Source organism: Mesocricetus auratus, unplaced genomic scaffold (genome assembly GCF_017639785.1).
Source record: "Mesocricetus auratus isolate SY011 unplaced genomic scaffold, BCM_Maur_2.0 Super-Scaffold_100066, whole genome shotgun sequence".
In the NCBI taxonomy this organism is placed as follows: Eukaryota; Metazoa; Chordata; class Mammalia; order Rodentia; family Cricetidae; genus Mesocricetus; species Mesocricetus auratus.
This window is the reverse complement of record NW_024429235.1, coordinates 1,010,773-1,030,354: the sequence shown is the minus strand read 5'-3', so window position 1 is coordinate 1,030,354 and position 19,582 is coordinate 1,010,773. Positions and strand designations below refer to the sequence as shown.

General features: G+C 39.1%; 1 pseudogene; it reads right to left on the bottom strand.

The window, feature by feature from the left end:
• The window catches only part of LOC121136341, a 41,973-nt pseudogene that overhangs the window by 6,407 nt on the left and 15,984 nt on the right, over positions 1-19,582 (bottom strand).

Sequence of the window (19,582 nt, the reverse complement as noted above, 5' to 3'; positions counted from 1 at the left end):
CAAGTGAGAGAATTAAGTTCATGAACAAGGATTGACATGAATTAAAATCCACTATGAAAGACTGAGATGTCTGGAGAACAAAATGCTCTTCTTTTTTCAGTTACTGGAGTCCTCCCCAATTTTAAAGATTTTTGTGTTTACAATGTCCATGAAGCTGCAGCAAGAAGTCACTGTAGAATGTGGAACAAGGGAGAAGAATATAAGATTGATTCCATGTGACTTACTTGAGGGGGGAATTGATAGAGTTGCACATATAAACAAAGTTTTGAAATTCATTATTCTTTTTTTATATTCATTTTTTATTTTAAATAGCTTGTTTTACATGTCAATCCCAGTTCCCTCTCCCTCCCCTCCTCCCGCACCCCCCCTACCCACCCCCCATTCTCCCACCATATTGCCAATTCCTTCTGCATAGGGGATATCTAGAGTCTATCATTTCATTCAGGGTAGGGTCCAGGCACTTCCCTAAGAGTCCAGGCAGAGAGAGCAACCCTCTTTGTGTTATGGACACACGATGTCTGTTAGTATTCGAGGGATAAACACTGATCCACTGCTCAGGACCCCATAGGTAGCCCAGGCCTCCTCATTGACTCTTACATTCAGGGGGTCTGGATCGGTCCCATGCTGGCCTCCCAGCTGTCGGTCTGGGGTCCAAGAGCTCTCCCCTGTTCGGATCATATGTATCTGCTAGTTTTGCCAGCCCATTCTTTGCCAATTTGCTCTTCGCTCCTCTCACTCTGTCGCTGGTTTCCTTGGGTTCTGTTCAGTATTTAACTGTGGGTGGTTGCCTCTGCTTCCATCAGTCACTGGATGAAGGCTCCAGGATGGTTATAGTCATCAAGTTCACTATCAGGAATAGGCATTTGAGGTGGTCTCTACACAATTGCTCAGCTTGCCAATTGGTGTCATCATTATTCTTTTTTGGAAATCATTCTTAGTTTATTAATATTTCATTAATCAAGTACTAAAGCAACAGTAAAGTTGAGAAAAATCAGATGTAAATAGACCAATTACCATGAATAAAAATTCTCAGTGAAGAGTCAGTCAACATATAAACAACAGAGAACCATAACAAAATGAATAGTTTACCAACAGAATCTGAGGCTGGGAAGGTTAGCATCTCAAAATGAGGATGAATGTAATCTATTACATGAATAGTTGAGGAAGAAGACCCATCATGGAATCATTTAATACACAAATAAGCTTTTGACAAAATTCAAAATCCATAGATGCTTGAAAACACTCAAGTAACTCAACGATTAAGAAACATTTTCGAGCTCATAAAACGTTTATGCAAAATAAATGACAGATAATGCCTTAGTACATTCAAAACCTAAATAACTTCCCTAAAATTGGCAGCGGAGGTAAGATCAACACTCAGCATTGCTACTCACCATACAGGAAGCACAATGCCAGAGAAATGATGCAATGAACATAAATTAGCATTATGCAGATTAAACAGGAAAAACTGAAAGACCTCTTTTGGATAGAATATTCTAGTTTTGTTTCTGTTGCTGTGATAAAACATTGACCAAATTCAATTTAGAGAGGAGGTGTTATTGGGCATATATATCCCCATCACAGTCCATCACTGAGAAAAGTCAAGACATAAACCAAGTAGGAAAAGAGGCAGAAACCAGAGGAGAAAGCTACATACTTACTTGCTCAACCTGTTTTTTTATTTTTTACTACAATAAAGTATGTCTTATAAACTTGCATGGATGATTCACCAGCTCCCTCTCCCACCCCTCCTGCCTTGTCTTTCCTCAAGTCCACCCCCAGCTCCCCACTCAATCCCCACATCATTCCCCAGGGAGGATGAGGACCTCCTTGTGGGGGTCTCCAGAATCTGTCATTTCATCAAAGGAAGAACCTAGGCCATTCCCCATGTGTCAGGGCTGAGAGAGCATCCCTCCATGTGGAATGGGCACACAAATTTCATTCATACACCATGATAAACACTGATCTACTACCCAATGACCCAGAGATTTCTGTGGTTTCCTCACAGACACTACATTCATGGAGTCTGGATCAGTCCCCTATTGGAGTCTCAGTCATCAGTATGGGGTTCAAGATTTCCCCATTGTCCTGTATATTGTCTTTGAGATTTTCACCTGCTGATCTTGACCCATTTACTCATCACTCCTCCATTTCTGTCACTGGGTTCCAAGAGTTCTGTTCAGTGTTTAGCTGTGGGTATCTGTCTCTGCTTTCATCAGTCACTGGATGAATGTTCTAGAATGGCAAATAAGGTAGTCACCAACTTTATCATCAGGAAAGGGCTATTAATGTAGTCTCTCCACTGTTGCTTAGTTTGATACTATCCTTTTAGATATGTAGAAATCTCACTGGTGTCATCTCTTTCCTAAAACCATCTATTATGGTGTCTCTCATCCTACTCTCCTCTATTCTTAATTCAAATCAAACTTCCTGCCCACCCCATGCCTTCTTCTACCTTCCTCCTATATTCTTCTCTTTTTCCTGGTACCCTCTCCCCTCCCGTGATGATCTCAATGTGCTCAGGAGATCTTGTCTAATTTCACTTCTCTGGGATAGCATGCATAACTCTTGGGAACCTCCCTATTTTCCAGACTACTGGCACTGGGATTGTAGGCTGATACTCCCCTGATCCATGTCTAAAATCCATGTACGAGTGAGTACATACCATGTTTGTCTTTTTGTGACTGGGTTACCTCACTCAGGATGGTTTCTCTTAGTGCCATCCATATGAATGCAACTTTCAAGATTCCATTGTTTTTTTTTCATCTGAGTAGTACTATATTGTGTAAATGTACCACATTTTCACTATCCACTATTCAGTTTTGGGGCATCTAGGTTGTTTCCAGTATCTAGCTATTGCATGTAATGCTTCTGTGAACATAGAGGAACAGACACCCTTGTTGTGTAAATGGTCTTCTGGGTATATGCCTAAGAGTGGAATCGCTGAGTCTTGTGGTAGACTGATTTCCATTTTCTTGAGGAATCTCCATACTGATTTCTAAAGTCTGTACCAGTTTGCACTCCCACCAGCAATGGATGAGTATTCCCCTTTCTCTAATCCTCTCCGTCATAAATTGTCATTTATGTTTTTCATTTTAGCCATTCTTATAGGAGCAAGATGATATCTCAGTGTTGTTTTGATTTGCATTTCGCTAATGGCTAAGGATGTTGGGCACTGTCTTTTTTTATTTTCCAGTTTAAATTTAGATAAGAAATAAGGTTGCTTCACAAGTCAATTCCAGGTCCCTCTCCCTTTCCCTCCCTTCCTCCCGTGCCCTCCCCCAACCCCCCGTTATCCCCTCATTCCCCCAGAGAGGGTGAGGCCCTCCATGGGGGTGTCCATAGTCTGTAATTTCATATAGGGCAGGGCCTAGATCCTTCCCCAAGAGTTCAGGGTGAGAGTGCACCTCACATTGTTTGATGGGAGTCCAAAGTCTGTGTGTATACTTGGGATGGGTACTGATCTGCTGCCCAAGGCCCAATAGATTACCTAGGCCTCCTCACTGACACCCACATTCAGGGGGTCTTGATCAGTCCCATGCAGGATTCCCAGGCTGATGCCTGGGATTCAAGAGTTAACCTTTGTCTGGTCAGCTGTTTCTGGGGGTTAAACCAGCCCAGTCTTAATCCCTTTGATCATCAGTCCTCCCTCTCTGTTACTGGCTTTCTTGTGTTCAGCTCAGTACTTAACCAAGGGAGTCTTCCTCTTCTTTGATCAGCCACTAAATGAAGTTTCTGTTTCCCAGACTCTCTGGCCATAGGATTGTAGGCTGGCACTCCCCAGATCTATGTCTAAAATCCATATATGAGAGAGTAAATGCCATGTTTCTCTTTTTGTGACTGGGTTACCTCACTCAGGATGGTTTCTTCTAGTGTCATCCATTTGCCTGCGAATCTCATGATTCCATTGTTTTTTTCTGCTGAATAGTACTCCATTGTGTAAATGTACCACATTTTCTCTATCCACTCTTCGGTTGAGGGACATCTAGGTTGCTTCCAAGTTCTGGCTATTACAAATAAAGCTGCTATGAACATAGTGGAACAGACATCTTTGTTGTATGAATGGGCATCTTTTGGATATATGCTTAAGAGTGGAGTTGCTGGGTCTTGTGGTAGGTTTATTCCCATTTTTCTGAGGAATCTCCATACTGATTTCCAAAGTGGCTGAACCAGTTGGCACTCCCACCAGCAATGGAGGAGTGTCCCCCTTTCACCACATCCTCTCCAGCATAAATTGTCATTGGTGTTTTTGATTTTAGCCATTCTGACAGGAGTGAGATGGTATCTCAGAGTTGTTTTGATTTGCATTTCCCGGATGGCTAAGGATGTTGAGCACTTTCTCAAGTGCCTCTCAGCCGTTTTAGACTCCTCTATTGAAAACTCTCTATTTAGATCTGCAGCCCACTTTTTAATTGGGTCCTTTGATGTTTTGGAGACTTGCTTCTTGAGTTCTTTGTAAATTTTGGAGATCAACCCTCTTTCAGATGTGGGAATAGTGAATATTTTTTCCCATTCTGTGGGCTGCCTTTTTGTCTTGCTGACTGTGTCCTTTGCCTTACAGAAGCTTCTTAGTTTCAGTAGGTCCCATTTATTAATTGTTGATTTCACTGTCTGTGCTACTGGTGTTATGTTCAGGAAGCTGTCTCCTGTACCAATTCGTTCAAGGGTACCACAAACTTTCTCTTTTACTGTCTTAAGTACCTATCATCCATTTTAGACTCCTCTATTGAGAATTCTCTAGTTCTGTAGCCCACTTTTTAATCAGATCCTTTGGTGTTTTGGATACTTGCTTCTTGAGATTTTTGTAAATTTTGGAGATAAGCCCTCTGTCAGATGTGGTGTTAGTGAATAATTTTTCCCTATCTGTGGGGTGCCTTTTGTCTTGCTAACTGTATCCTTTGACATACAGAAGCTTCTCAGTTTCAGGAGGCTCCATTTATTAATTGTGGATTTTAGAGTCTGTGCTACTGGAGTTATATTCCTGAAGAGGTCTCTTGTACCAATTCATTCATGGGTACATCCCAATTTCCCTTGTAACTGGTTGAGTGTGGCTGGATTTATGTTCAGGTCTTTGACCCATTTGGATATAAGTTTTGTGCATAGAGATAGACATGGATCTATCTGCAGTCATCTCCATGTCATCCTCCAGTTATGCCAGCACCATCTGTTGAAGATGTTTCTTTTTTCAATTGTATAATTTTAGCTTCTTTGTGAAATATCTTGTGTTCATACATGTATGGGTTAGTATTGGAATGTTAAATTTGATTCCATTGGTCAATCTGTCTATTATTGTGCCAAATACCAATCTGTTTTCAGGACTATAGCTCTGTAATACAGCTTGAAGTCAGAGACTGTGATGCCTCTGGACGTTGCTTTGTTGAACATGGTTGTTTTGGCTATCCTGGGTCTTTCTTTTCCATATTAAGTTCACAATTGTCCTTTGAAGGTCTGTGAAGCATTGTGCTTGGATTTAATGGGGATTGCATTAAATCTCTATATTTCTTTCAGTAAGATTTCCATTTTTATTATGGTGATTCTACCTATCTGAGAGCATGGGAGATCTTCCCATTTTCTAGTGTCTTTTTAATTTCCTTCTTTAAATACTTAAAGTTCTTGACATACAGGTCTTTCACTTGTTTGGCTAGCATTACTCCAAGGTATTTTATGTTGTTTGTGACTATTGTAAAGGACAGTGTTTCTTTGATTTCTTTCTCAGCTCTTTTATTGTATGTATATAGTAGGGCTACTGACATTCTTGAGTTGATTTTGCATCCTGTAACATTGCTAAAGATATTTCTCAGCTTTAGTAGTTCCCTGGTAGAGTTTTGGGTCACTTATGTAAACTATCTTATAATCTGTAAATAAAGAAAGTTTGACCTCTTTCCAGTTTGTATCCCCTTGATATCCTTTGTCATCCTATTGCTCTGGCTAGGACTTCAAGTACAATATTGAAGATGTATGGAGCCTTGTCTTGTTCCTGATTTTAGAGGAATAATGTTGAGCTTCTTTCCATTAACTTTGATGTTTGCTGTTGGTTTGCTCTATACAGATTTTATTATGTTGGCATATGTTCCTGTTATCCAAGATCTCTCCAAGTACTTTACCATGAATGGGTGTTGGATTTTGTCAAAGGCTTTTTCATCATCCAGTGAGATGATCAGGTGATTTTTGTTTCTCAGCTTGTTTATATGGTGGATTAATTTTACTGATTGTTGTATATTGAACCATCCCTGCATCCCTGGGATGAAACCTACTTGATCATGGTGGATGAGTTTTCTGATGTGTTCTTGGATCTGATTTGCCAGTATTTTATTGAGTATTTTTTATGGAAAAATGATTTGATGAATTTTTATTGAGAAAAAGAATTGTCAAGACTTTTAAACATCAATGCTCTTAGACTTCCATGGCTCTTTGAATGCCCTAAAATTTTCTGTACACAACATAAGATTTATGTTCTATGGATGTTTATGGGCTCAGAAACTTCTCAAAGGTTCTTCAACCCCCTAAACCAATCAGAATAATGTTCAGTTTGCCTTGTTATCTATAAAATGCTCTACTATCTACTTGATTTTATGTAGCTACAAGTTTGTGACCTATCCTTTTCATAGTACCCTCTCTTTCCACATCTATTAATGCCCTCCTTGATCCCCTTCTCAGGAACTTGACTTTACAGGGAATCAACTCTTCAAAGCAAACTTTGAGATGTTATTAAGTATTTTTGCATCAATATTCATGAGGGATATTGGTCTGAAGTTCTCTTTCTTAGTTGTATCTTTGTATTGCTTGGGCATCAATGCTATTGAAGCCTAGTAGAAAGAGTTTGGCAAATAATCTTCTGCTTCTATTTGGTGGAATACTTTGAGAAGAATTGGTATAAGGTTTTCTTTGAATTTCTGTTAGAATTCTGCACTGAGGTCATCTGGACCTGGGCTTTTTTTGGGTTGGGAGTCTTTTGATGGCTGCTTCCATTCCCATAGGGGTTATAGGTCTATTTAAATTGCTTATCTGTTCTTGATTTAATTTTTGCATGTGATAGCTATCAGGAAAATTGTCCATTTCCTGAAATTTTCAAATTTTGTGGAATGTGGGTTTTCAAAATTTACCTGATGATTCTCTGTATTTTCTCAGAGTCGGTTGTTATGTCACAGTTCTCATTTCTGATTTTGTTAATTTTTGAGTTCATACTCTATAGTTTCATAAGATGGATACAGGCTTGTCTATTTTGTCGATATTCTCAAAGAACCAACTCTTTGTTGCATTTGTTCTTTGTTCCATTGATTCACCAAGATCCTGGGCTTCTTTCATATAATATGATTTTCTTTCAAACAATGTGATGTTGAATGCCAACAATTAACTTTGCATCTAACATGAGAAATTAAACAGCAAGGAGACTCTCTGCTCCTACCTCTAGTGGAAAAGACAGATAGATCTATTATATCCACCCTCAGGAACACATCCTTTAGTCTCAGTTTCCAGCTCCAAAAAAGCACATTCCCTAGAATCTGCCAGTCAAACACTCCAGAGAATCAGGTGGGCATCTTCCCTCTTCTACTCCTACTTTCATTCTAATATTCCTTTGTATTTTCTAGTCTTGTATCAGACTGCCTGTTATGTCCTCTCTTCCCTGTCTGCTTACATTCCTAAGGGTCTAGGCGTATCCTTTAGCACACCACGATGTCCTCCTAAGTCTGGACCCTTCAAACTCCCCTCTCCTACCCCACATGTAATCCTAGTTGTTAGTTCCCAGTGGCCAAACTTGGCATTGTCTCAGAAGTATTTCCTGCAGGCAACTCGCAGTCACCCGGCTCTATTAAGAATCAGTGAAGGAAATAGAAGTCAAGGAAAAAAACAGTCATTCCACAAAGACAAATGATATACCATCAAATAAAATTACAACCATTACATGCCAAGATGCCCATCCACCACCCTAAATAGATAATCAATAACAGCAAGAAAAATATGTACTCTCTAATACATAGCAAAGAAACACTATAGTCCCCGAGTAACACAATACAGCTGACCACAGGGCAAGGATTTCAAAACAGTATTCATATACATTTGAGTTACTTAAAGAAGATATAAATTAATGCATTCATGGAATATATACAATAAGCAGTGAAGTAAAATGAACAAAACAGTTCAAGACAGGAGAATGGAAACGGTAGTGATTAAAAAAATTAAACTGAGGTAAAACATGAAAGGAAAAATTTATTAACTAGAAAAATTACTTCAGAGAGAATCTTCACCAAGAGAATACAAGAAATGGAAGAAAAATGACAGACATTGAAGATAAGACAGGAAAGAAAGGGATACATCAGACAAAGAAAACGCTAATGTAAAAAAGCCAGGTACAAAACATTCATAAAATCTGAGGCACTGTGAAAATATCCAATCTAGGAATAGTGGAATGAGAAAAAACCTAGGTTGAAGGCAGAGAAAATATTTTCAACAAAATCATAAGTGAAAATTTCCAAAAGTTATATAAGGAAGTTCATATCAAAGTACAAGGAGTGCATCAGAACACCAAATAGACTGTGTAAAGAGAAGCCTTTTCCTTGCTAGCCGCTTTGGTTTATCACCCACCAATAGCCTGGGCTCTGCCGCGTTATAGTCCCCAAATAACACACAAGATGCTGTATTAATTATGAAGCTGTTGGCCTTGCTTGTTTCTTACTGGCTAGCTCTGACTTAAGTAATTACCCCATAATTGTTAATCTAAGTATGTCTCTTACCTGAGACATTTCCGGGCTTCCTACCCCATGGTGTTACATCTCGACTCTCTGTCTTTCTCCTTCCCAGAGTCTTCTTGGACTCCTAGTCCCACCTATCTAGATTCCTATTGACCCAACAGTGCGTTATTGACACAGGACTTCCACATCATCTCCTCTTTTCTGTCTAAACAAAAAGAAAGGTCTTTACTTTAACATAGTCAAATTATATATAACAGAACAGTTATCAAGTAAGAACACAGTTACAATATTTTGTCTATCAACATTCAGCAAGATTTAAAGAAAATGTCATCTATCTCATTGTTGTGAGTCCAAAGTCCTATATGTAGCTTATCTTTTATCATAACTAAGGAAAACTATAATTATAACTATCTGTCTTCAACTCCATCAAAGACCACAGAAGGATAATATATAAACCCTAGGATTGACAGAGACATCTTACTGCCTGGACAGTCACCCGAAATTCCTCTGTAACGTTTGGGCATCCATCTTCAGCCCATAGGCCACAATGTGTCAGGAACATTTCTCAGCAAAGCAGGAAATTTCAAACTGTCTATCTGCTTCAGCAGTCTGTCAGTCATTTTTCTGTGTCCTGCAGTAAGTTTCGTAGACTCTTCCATGAATCAGGAACCCTGTAAGACTGAGTTCAGCAGTCACTTTCCTGTGGGCACAGCATGACCAGATTATACAACAACAGTCAAACAGTCTAGGCAAGAGCAGTTTCTTGCTCAAATGGCCAATCTTGCCATGTTGAAAGCAAATTCAATAATGAGTATCTTCGATGCCCATCTTCCTCTCAGACATAATTGGTGCTGCCAGGAGCAGACATTTCTCATTGTCAAGAAAAACCCTAAACCATTTTAAATGCTATTTTCTGAAGGGCTTTGCAAGGTTTGAACACTATCTATCTCAAATATATTTTTGTATATCTAGAAAACCTAACTTACCTAACTATGAATTCTATTATAAATAACTATCTATAGTCTGTATTCAATTATGCATTACATTTTAAAAGATCAGTATAAGCACAATACTTAATCAAGAGGAGAAATATACACATCACAAAATTGACCTTGAATTTGTATCAATAAATGAAAAACCATACTCATATCATAATTCCCCTTTTTACCATTAAAAAGAGATTGGTTGTGATCATTAACCAATTATAAACAATTCCATTTAAATGAAAACAATGATTTATAAACAAGATGGGAATTGGGACGTCGCTCATTCCAAACTGCTTCGTGCTGGAAGGGGGCACTGTTCAAACCATGGGGATCATGACAAAACTCAGAAACCTGTATAAGTCCTTATTTTCGGAGTCTGTAAGGCTGCATCATCTTAGCTGTTTCAGTTGTTGGAACACCTGGTCCACTGCTTCCGGGGGTCTTGGTTCATCAAACCACAGAAGCCTGGAAGGAATCCTCAGCTTTTCATTTTCTGTAGAAACATATATGAAAACTCCTTTTCCAAGTAACATATCCTTATACCTAAATTTTGAAGTCAAGGCATTTTTAAAAGATATAAGTTGAGTTAATTCAGCAGCATTTATAATCAAGTGTACTTTAGCAGTTGTTCCTTCCTGAGCAATCAAAAAACTGAAAAACACAATAGCATACAGTATCCAGACTCTCTGTATATTTTCCATCTTTGCGTGGCTTATTTATTTATCTATTATTACTTTATTTATTTTACTTTTATTTATTTTTCTCTGAGACAGGGTTTCTCTTTGGAAATCCACCTGCCTCTACCTCTGCAGCAAATCCTACCAGCATGTGTCACCACAGCCAGCTTCTCTATTTTACCACTATGCCTTTTTGTTTTCTCTCTCAATCTTATGTATATTTTTAAACCCACTGTAAACCTTTTTCTTCATCCAAGTCTGACTTTACTGTAAATCTTCATGTTTTTCTGGCCACATGTCTCATCTGTTAAAAACGTGGCAATTTAAACTGCAGTTTTTCCAAGATGGTGGGCATGAGCATGATTCCAGCTTAGCCTCAGTCTGACATCCAGCAAAAGCTGCTGGCTCATAGATGTAGTCACTGCCACTTCCAGCTGAACGTATAACTTTTCAATTGTTAGTAGAGTCTCTTAAAAGAACCTTGCTGGTTTTTTTTCTTTCTATGCAGAGTCAGAAAGACTCCTGTAAGTGAGCCGCGTGAATCTCAGCTTGTCGCTAGCAAAACAGAACCCACCTGAGAAAAATGCTGCTACCAAAAATCTGTGCTTCTCTCCGTTCTTCTGTTTCTAAAATTCCTTTAAATCTTTTGTCATTCTACATGGAAATTCAATCCCGCTCCTTATCCTGGTACCATTATGTAAAGAGAAGCCTTTTCCTTGCTAGCCGCTTTAGTTTATCACCCACCAGTAGCCTGGGCTCTGCCGCGTTGTAGTCCCCAAAAAACACACAAGATGCTGTATTAATTATGAAGCTGTTGGCCTTGCTTGCTTCTTACTGGCTAGCTCTGACTTAAGTAATTACCCCATAATTGTTAATCTAAGTATGTCTCTTACCTGAGACATTTCCGGGCTTCCTACCCCATGGTGTTACATCTTGACTCTCTGTCTTTCTCCTTCCCAGACTCCTCCTGGACTCCTAGTCCCACCTATCTAGATTCCTATTGACCCAACAGTGCTTTATTGACACAGGACTTCCACATCAAGACTGAATGAGAAAAAAAATTCCCCACAATACCTAATAATCAAATCACTAAACATACAGAAAAAGTAAGAACATTACAGCTCCAATGAAGGAGGTCAATTAACACCCGACTTCTCACTGAAAACTCTGAAATGCCAAAGGGACTAGAAGAATGTTCTACAAACACTGAGAGACTACAGATGCCATCCAGACCACTACATGCAGTAAAAATTTTAAATAAGTGATGGAGGAAGACACTCTATTATGTAATCAAATTTAAGAAATATCAATCTTCCTCTTCTTTCCCAGTCCCATGAAGGCAGATCAACCCTGCACCAACTGTTGGAATCCCAATTCTCTGTTGAAGACCCCAGCAATAGGCCAGCTGCTGAGATACCTGTACAAAGGCTGAACTACCACTGCTGCCACCAACTGGACTCTGTTCCCAAAAGACCCACTCTGCCACCCAGTCACAACTACCACACCATCCTCCCCTGGCCAACATTGCTTAGCAACACCAGCTCCCCTATAGACATAAACATCACCTATGCCATTTGTAATAATGGGTAACAGACTGGTTTCCCAGTCACTCATATGAACAAAACGTCAAAATAATTATTTCTATGAGATGTACATTCCAAGGGACCCTGGCTCTTGATATAGACCAGGATTAGATTTCCAGCCACCACTCTCAGCCTTCCGTTTAAGTCCATCTCCTTTCCTTTGTGTCAGCATTGATCCTCACAAACACTTTCTACCAGGGATCTCACAAGGCTGGCACTCACGTGGGCAATTTTCATTCTTTCCTATATGTCTACAACTTTTTCAGTCTCACTGTCCTGCACCAGACTGCTTGCAGAAACCCATCCTCTCACCCTACCTCTTAGAGCCTTTGTTACTTGCTGCAGACCAAGGTAGGTCTCTTTTGCTGACCATCTCAGCCTTCACTTGTATAACATTGTTGCAATATTGGACTTGTTAGAAAAGGCATGTCACTGGATATATAACTGGTAGTTTTATAAGCTCACACCAGGGACTTGAGTCCTGTCACACCCCACTCTTGGTTCCATCTCACCCATGTGCTCTGCTTCAGGTGAGTATGGGCTCTGTTTGTGCCCCAACTGCCTCCCATCAACCCCTCCTTGTGTTTTCCTGGGTTTGCTCCTTGAATTGAGTGGACCTGCCCAGAATGGAAGGATATGAGTTCTGCCACGCCCCACTCTTGGCTCCCCCTCTGCCCACCACATACTGCTTGAATGAGGAGAATACCAGGAGAAGCTAGACCATCTTGAATTGCAGACACTGAGGTCTTGGCTCACATATGGCACCTGGAGAACAGAGTAGACAGAGAGACCCCATCTGTAGCCACTTAAAAAAGGGATGGGAAGTTGACATTATGAGAACACATTCAGCAATAGAAAGACCAAAATAACACCACCAGAATCTAGAGAGTCCACAACAGCAAAGACCAATGCAGATGAAGCAGAAGAGATGGATATTAATTATTTTATGAAGATGATGGAGACCCTCCAAGAGGATTCGAGAACATCCCTAAAAGAATAGAAGAAAAAACAAACAAAAAATACATGAAATGGGGGAAAAGACAAACCAAAAAAATCCAATAAATAAAATCGACCACAAAAAGAAGTCCCCTCACCACATAATAATCAAAACATCAAACCCACAACATAAAGAGAAAATATTAAGAGTAAAAGAAAAAGGCCAAGTATCATATAAAGCCTGACCTATACGAATTACATACGACTTCTTAATGGAAACTATAACAGCCAGAATGTCCTGGATAGATATTCTACAAACTCTAAGGGAACATGAATGCCAGCACAGAATACTGTGTCCCGTAAAGCTTTTAATTACTATAGAGGGAGAAAAAATATTCCTTGACAAAACCAGATTTAAATAATACATATTCACAAATGCAGCCCTACAGAAAATACTAAAAGGAAAACACCAACCCAAAGAATATAACTACATTAAAAAATCATAGGCAATAGGTAATCTCACTTTACCAAACATGAAAGGAAAAAAGGAGAGGGGAGTCTATACACACCAACACCACCACCAAAAATAAAATCCAAAATAAACAAGAATTAACAGTCAATAACATCCCTCAATGTCAAAGGTCTTAATTGCCAATACAGACACAGACTAACTGAATGGATACAAAGACAGAAACCATCCTTCTGCCTCATACAAGAAACAATTCTCAATGTTATAGACAGATGTTACCTAAGTGTAAATGGTTAAGAAAAGATTATTCAATCAAATGGACAAAAGAAACAAGATGGTGTAGCAATCCTAATATCTAACAAATTAGACTTCAAGCTAAAATCAGTTCAAAGATCTGATTTCATATTCATCATGGGAAAAGTCCATCAAGATGAAGTCTCAGTTATGACTATCTATGCCCCAAATACAAAGACACACACTTTCCTAAAAGAAACATTACTAAAACACAAATCACATAAAAAACCTCACACTCTCATAGTAGGAGATTTTAATGTGGAAATATTAGGTTACACAAACTAGGTATGTCCTATGATATTTTTCTGAGGGAGAAATCACTTCTGTGAGAAGCCAAGAAAGCCGAGAAGCAAAAGTTGGATGATGCTTTCTGGGATGCAACTAGAATGCAACAGGAACCCAAATAGGCATCTCCTTCCCCCAGCTCTTTTATCCCATATACATTCTATGTACCTGTGACCACACATAAACAGTCATGTTCAGTACTACAGGTATGTAGATCTCCTCCTATAATTCCCCTTTATTGTAAAGAAAAGATTTAAACTTAAAACATAAGTAAATTGTTTCAATATACAAAATGTCTCAAACATATCTACAGAAAATATACATAGATGATAAACAAACTATAAACTACCTATATCCTTTCCTAAGCTTATCTATCCCATCTAAACCCTAACCTTATCTGAAAGTGATGCTTAAGTCCTATCACTTTCCAATTGCAACCATAAATAATTAAAAAATAACCCTAGCAGGTGTAAATTATCCTGCAATATCAACAGTAGGGAAAGGGGGCATATTATACCCATATTTACTTCCTGATGAAATGGGACATAGATAACCTTATGGAATCCTGAAAGAAGAAAATGTTAGCGTAGTGAAAGTATCAAGATGACTGGCTACAACATTTGTACCCAGTCTCTGGTGGGAGTTACTTGATTAAAGTTCTTGACTGAAATTCTAATCTTGATTGAAGCTCTTGTGTGAGTCTTTGGCGACAGTGTAGAAGATGCACCATATCAGTTATTTAGTCTGGATTTGTGTAAGCTATGTAGTCACTAACTGGTTTAAGGGTAGTACTTCTCAGTGTAGATGCATCAAGTTGGATCAGGTGGAGTCAAGGAATTGGGGCCCCATTTTCTTTCTGGTGTGTTTGAAGATTGCTCTTAGGAAATTCTTTGTTCTTGTTGGAAAACTCAATCTTTAAATAAATGTCAACTTTTATATGTATGCATACCAGGAAAGGCAAATATAATAAATATGGTAAATGTGAGGTAAATTAGACTTTCAGCGAAAGGACTGAGTATAAACAGATGAAAGTCCCTAGATTTTGTTTTCTTTCTGTTTTACATCAATTGGATCATTAATATAATACAGAAACATGGAATTTTATTTTACCAACAAGTTTGGTTTTAGAGGAGGAAAGCAAAATCCACCTCTAAAACCAGCTTCGGATTAAGTGAATTGGGATCAAAAGAGTATTAGGAAGTAAAGAGAAACAGATATTACAAGGCTGAAGTGAAGAGAATTACACATAGATACCAAACATTAGATTCTTCTTTGTTTCATGGTTCCTTGGAATGCCATGCTCTCCTCTTTAGGTATCCACATGTTCAACATTTTCTCACTGTTTGAAGATATGTTTTACCTGTGAATACAAAAACAAAACATTTCTTTTTCTTTTTGTGTGGTCTCCTTACACCTTTTAGAATATGACTTTGTTGATTAACTCATATTTGCACCTCCAGAGTTTTCTCCTGTTTGGATCAAATCATGATCAATTTTGATGAAATTCAAAGCTTTTCTTCTCCTGTGGAAAAAAAGACAAAATCCTTTCCCTAACATAATACGTATCCTATTTTTCAAACTGAGGTAATAACATCCTTGAAATACACTGGCTGATTTAGTTCAGAAGATTTTTCTTTAGTTCAGTGTCTTTCTGCAGAGATTTGTCCTTTCTCATTAGCATTAAGAAAGTTTAATGTTAATAAAGCACAATGTAATCTGTGCTTGGTGGTGTCTCCTCCCCTTGGCAGTTTATGGAACATTTCTTTTAAAGAGTAGTTAAAACTGCTTGTCCTGTGGGATTGAATGGGAAACCAGTTAAGTGTTTTATGTTATAATATTTGAAAAACTGTTCCAACTTGCTGGAGACATATGCTGGAGCATTGTCAGTTTTTATTTGTGCAGGTATACCCACAATCACAATAGCCATCAACTCTAACAGGTGTATGATAAAAAGAATCAACCTTTTAAGAACTGTGAGCTGGAGCCCAAGGGAAGCTTCAAAACATGTCTATGGTATGGTACACATATTTTAAACTTCTGAATTATAGAAAGTGAAACCCAGACATTTGCCAAAATTCATTTCTGTGAATGCTTGTAGTATTACTGCCTACTGTCAATGGAGTTTGATTATAGAATGAACAGGTAGGGCAGTTAGAGGTACAATAATTTCTTTTGGGTTGCTTCCAGTTAGTTGGCAAAGCCTTCAATTAATGCTGTGCTCTTCATATTCAGCCTGAAACTGTGGGTCAGAATAAGCACCCTCACCAAGAATTTTACCTTGGGGAGCTTCATAATCATTCTGTAGGCCTTGATGCTTGAGTGCCTTAACTTCTTACCTCTATAAAATTCTCCATTGTATTTCAGAAAATTTTCTAGTACTGCTGAGATGAATTGACTCAAATACTTTGAGGTCACCCTATTCGCACTCATATAAGAATTTAGTAACTCCTTGAAATAAGGAGAGTAAATGCCATAAGAATCAATGGCTTATTTGATTACCTTTAGGTCCTTCATCTTTATTCATTCCCATTGGTAAACAACAAAACTATTTGGATATTTCTTTGTTGTTATTTATTCAGTCATAGATACTGAGAAAACCATGGGAGGCAGAATAACAACCTTAGGGAGGTCTTCCTGGCATCTGAGAGGTGTAAGTAAACCTCTGTTAGGACCTTGTGTTAATAATTCTGATTCTGATATATCAGATTGGAGAACATCTAAGATTTGCAGACTATTGACCATTGTTTCTCTGAGTGCTTGTACTTACTTGGTCAAAAATTTTTCTAAGGATTTAGAGTCTGTCAGTTTCATGGATTTATCAATTATATAGGATTCCAAGCATTTAATATTTAATGTTATCATCCATAGATATTATTTGAATGGTGCCTTCTAAGAATACTATTCTATCTGTTAGCTGGTCATTATCCTCAGCATGGAATGAATTGTTTCAGCAAGTTAACAAATCTGATGTTTCAGGCTTTGAGATCTATTAATCAAGTGATCGGACATGGAATGATTTGTTTCTGCCAGACTGATAATGTCCTCTTGAATAGATTATATTTTTGGTGATGAGGCCCTTACATTAAGTTCTAATGTATCCACTTTAATAGACATTTCCTCTTTGACATCAAGATTTTGAATTTTGGTCTTTAATTTCTTAGTAGTTTTCACAGTTTCCCTGCTTTCAGCCCTATTACCAAGGCATCTCTTCCAGGATGTTATATGATTATGAAGCTAATTGTTAGCATTAGACATACATATATTTGGGGCATGGTATAATCCTCTTCCAGGATGTCATTCATGTAATAAGCAATGACATCCCTAGCATTCCACATAGTAAGAATATCTTCCATGGTACAGAATAGTTAATCTTGTCATTACATTAAACTACTGGAATGCAAAACTTACTTCCACTTAAATTTTACCTGCAGTAAATATGCTTGCCTAGCAGTGGTGCAGGTGTACCACAGGTGCTCTGTATTTTCACAGTGGAATCTGCACAATTCTAAGTAGCTTTCACAAAAATTTATCGAGGAGGATTCTGTTAAAAGGAAGGCAAAAGAACCCCATATAGATTGCAGGAAACTTTGGATATGGCAAGAACCTCTGGATATGGAGTGCTGTGGAAACTTATGGGCCAGAAAGAAAGCAAACACCACATATCGTAGCTGTTGGGTCACTCATTTCAGCAACCACCAAGAGAGGGATTGTTTGTAATTTCTGAAGCCGTGGTATTTAGTGGCTGTGCATGGGTACTGGTTCCATAAGCTCCCTAGAGACCAGGGATTGCTGAGCTGGCAGGAGTGTTGACTTCTGGGCAGGCAGGAGGGCTGCAGAGACATGAGGTCTCCAGGAATGTCAGTGGTCTTTGGCACAGCAAGAGAACAAAAGGGATGGAACCTTATTTGGCAGAAGAAAATCTCACTGAGCAAGAAATTGGGACTGAGTTGGGAAATTCCAGTGACTTAGGAAGGCCTCAAGGGGCTCTGAGACACACTGGGCCTTAGGCCACACTTGTAGTCTTGCAGCTGGCATTCAGCCAGGGAGGGAGGTTGAAGATGGGGAGGTTGGGTAAATTTATGTCTTGACACCAGATAATTTGGAAATATTAAGTTACACAAAATAGGGATGTCCTATTGTAGAGAGCTGCAAAGTGCCGCACCCTTAAGATGGCGCTGGCTTCTGCCTTCTGCTAGCCCGACAGCAGGTGCTCTCTATGATAAACAACACCTGCATTTGGTTAAGGCTGGATATCAGGCTTGCTTCCACATATGCTGACCTATCTGCATGTTCCACATGGCATACTGGGGTTGGCCGCCCAAGGGCTTTTAAGCTGTGGGTTGGGGCTCCCTGGCGCTCCCCAGAATAAGATTGTTCAAGATTCCTGAGTAAACTGCTTAAAGAAGAGTCTGGGCATTGCATCTTCCTTGCTGGTTGAGGTGGGTGCGACAAATTGTGGCCCATACAGGGAGTCTTTTCCAACTGACTCAGAACTGTTTTGCAGTCAGGGCAGCACGCGCTGGTAAGTTCCCAAGGTAAGGTGGGACAATTAAAGGACTGCGACAAAAGTGGGGTAAAAAAGTGACCTCGACAAGAGCAGAGTAACAAGAGCAGGTTCGTTTGCTCTTCTCTGCAAAGAGAGAGTGGGACAAACGGTTCGTGGAGCAGTGAACCGAAAGTAAAAGCTCAAAAGAAACATTGCTAGTTTGGCTATGGGCGCTTCTCAGTTGCACCCAATTTTTTTTTGGCTCTGAATGAGCTGATAAGATTGAAAGAGAAAAAGAAATGGCAAAGTGGTAAATAAGTAGAGAAGCCGGTTGTAGTGGCGCACGCCGGTAGGATTTGCTGAAAAGGAAGAGGCAGGCAGATTTCCAAAGAGAAACCCTGTCTCAGAGAAAAATAAATAAAAGTAAAAGAAATACAGTATTAATAAATAAATAAGCCACGTAAAGATGAAAAATACACAGAAAGTCTGGATACGGTATGCTATTGTGTTTTTCAGTTTTTTGTTTGCCAAGAAAAGAACAACTGCTAAAGTACACTTAATTATAAGCACAGCTGAATTAATTCAACTTATATCTTTTAAAAATGCCTTGAGGATTCCTTCCAGGCTTCTATGGTTTGATGAACCAAGACCCTTGGAAGCAGTGGACCAGGCGTTCCAACAATTGAAACAGCTATGATGATGCAGTCTTACAGAAACGGAAAATAAGGACTTATACAGGTTTCTGAGTTTTTTTCATGATCCCCATGGTATAAAGATCTTGATTTTGCATGGGACCGAGGAACAATCCAGGCTTTGGTATATTTTCCAGCTTAAATTAAGCGCCAGAGATTTGGATACTAGGGGGAGCCTTTTCACTATAAAAACCCTGTACTGTGTGTCAAAAATGAGTTTTTCCAGGTTTAATGTAAGGGTCACTCAGGTGTTTCTTCACTTGGCTTATTGCTGGGCAGGCTCAGATGGGTTGGTTCAAACCATGCAGCCAGGTGTAGCCAATTTGCTCATTGCAGTACTTTTCTCTGTACCCAGAAGCCTCCACTGTTGTTGAAGAGTGTCTTCCATTAAAGGTAACTGTACAAGCAGCACAGGCCAGCTGAGATCAATGTTCTGCTTTCCCCTCCCTCACTGCAGGCTTTGGCATGTCTTTTTCCCACTGTG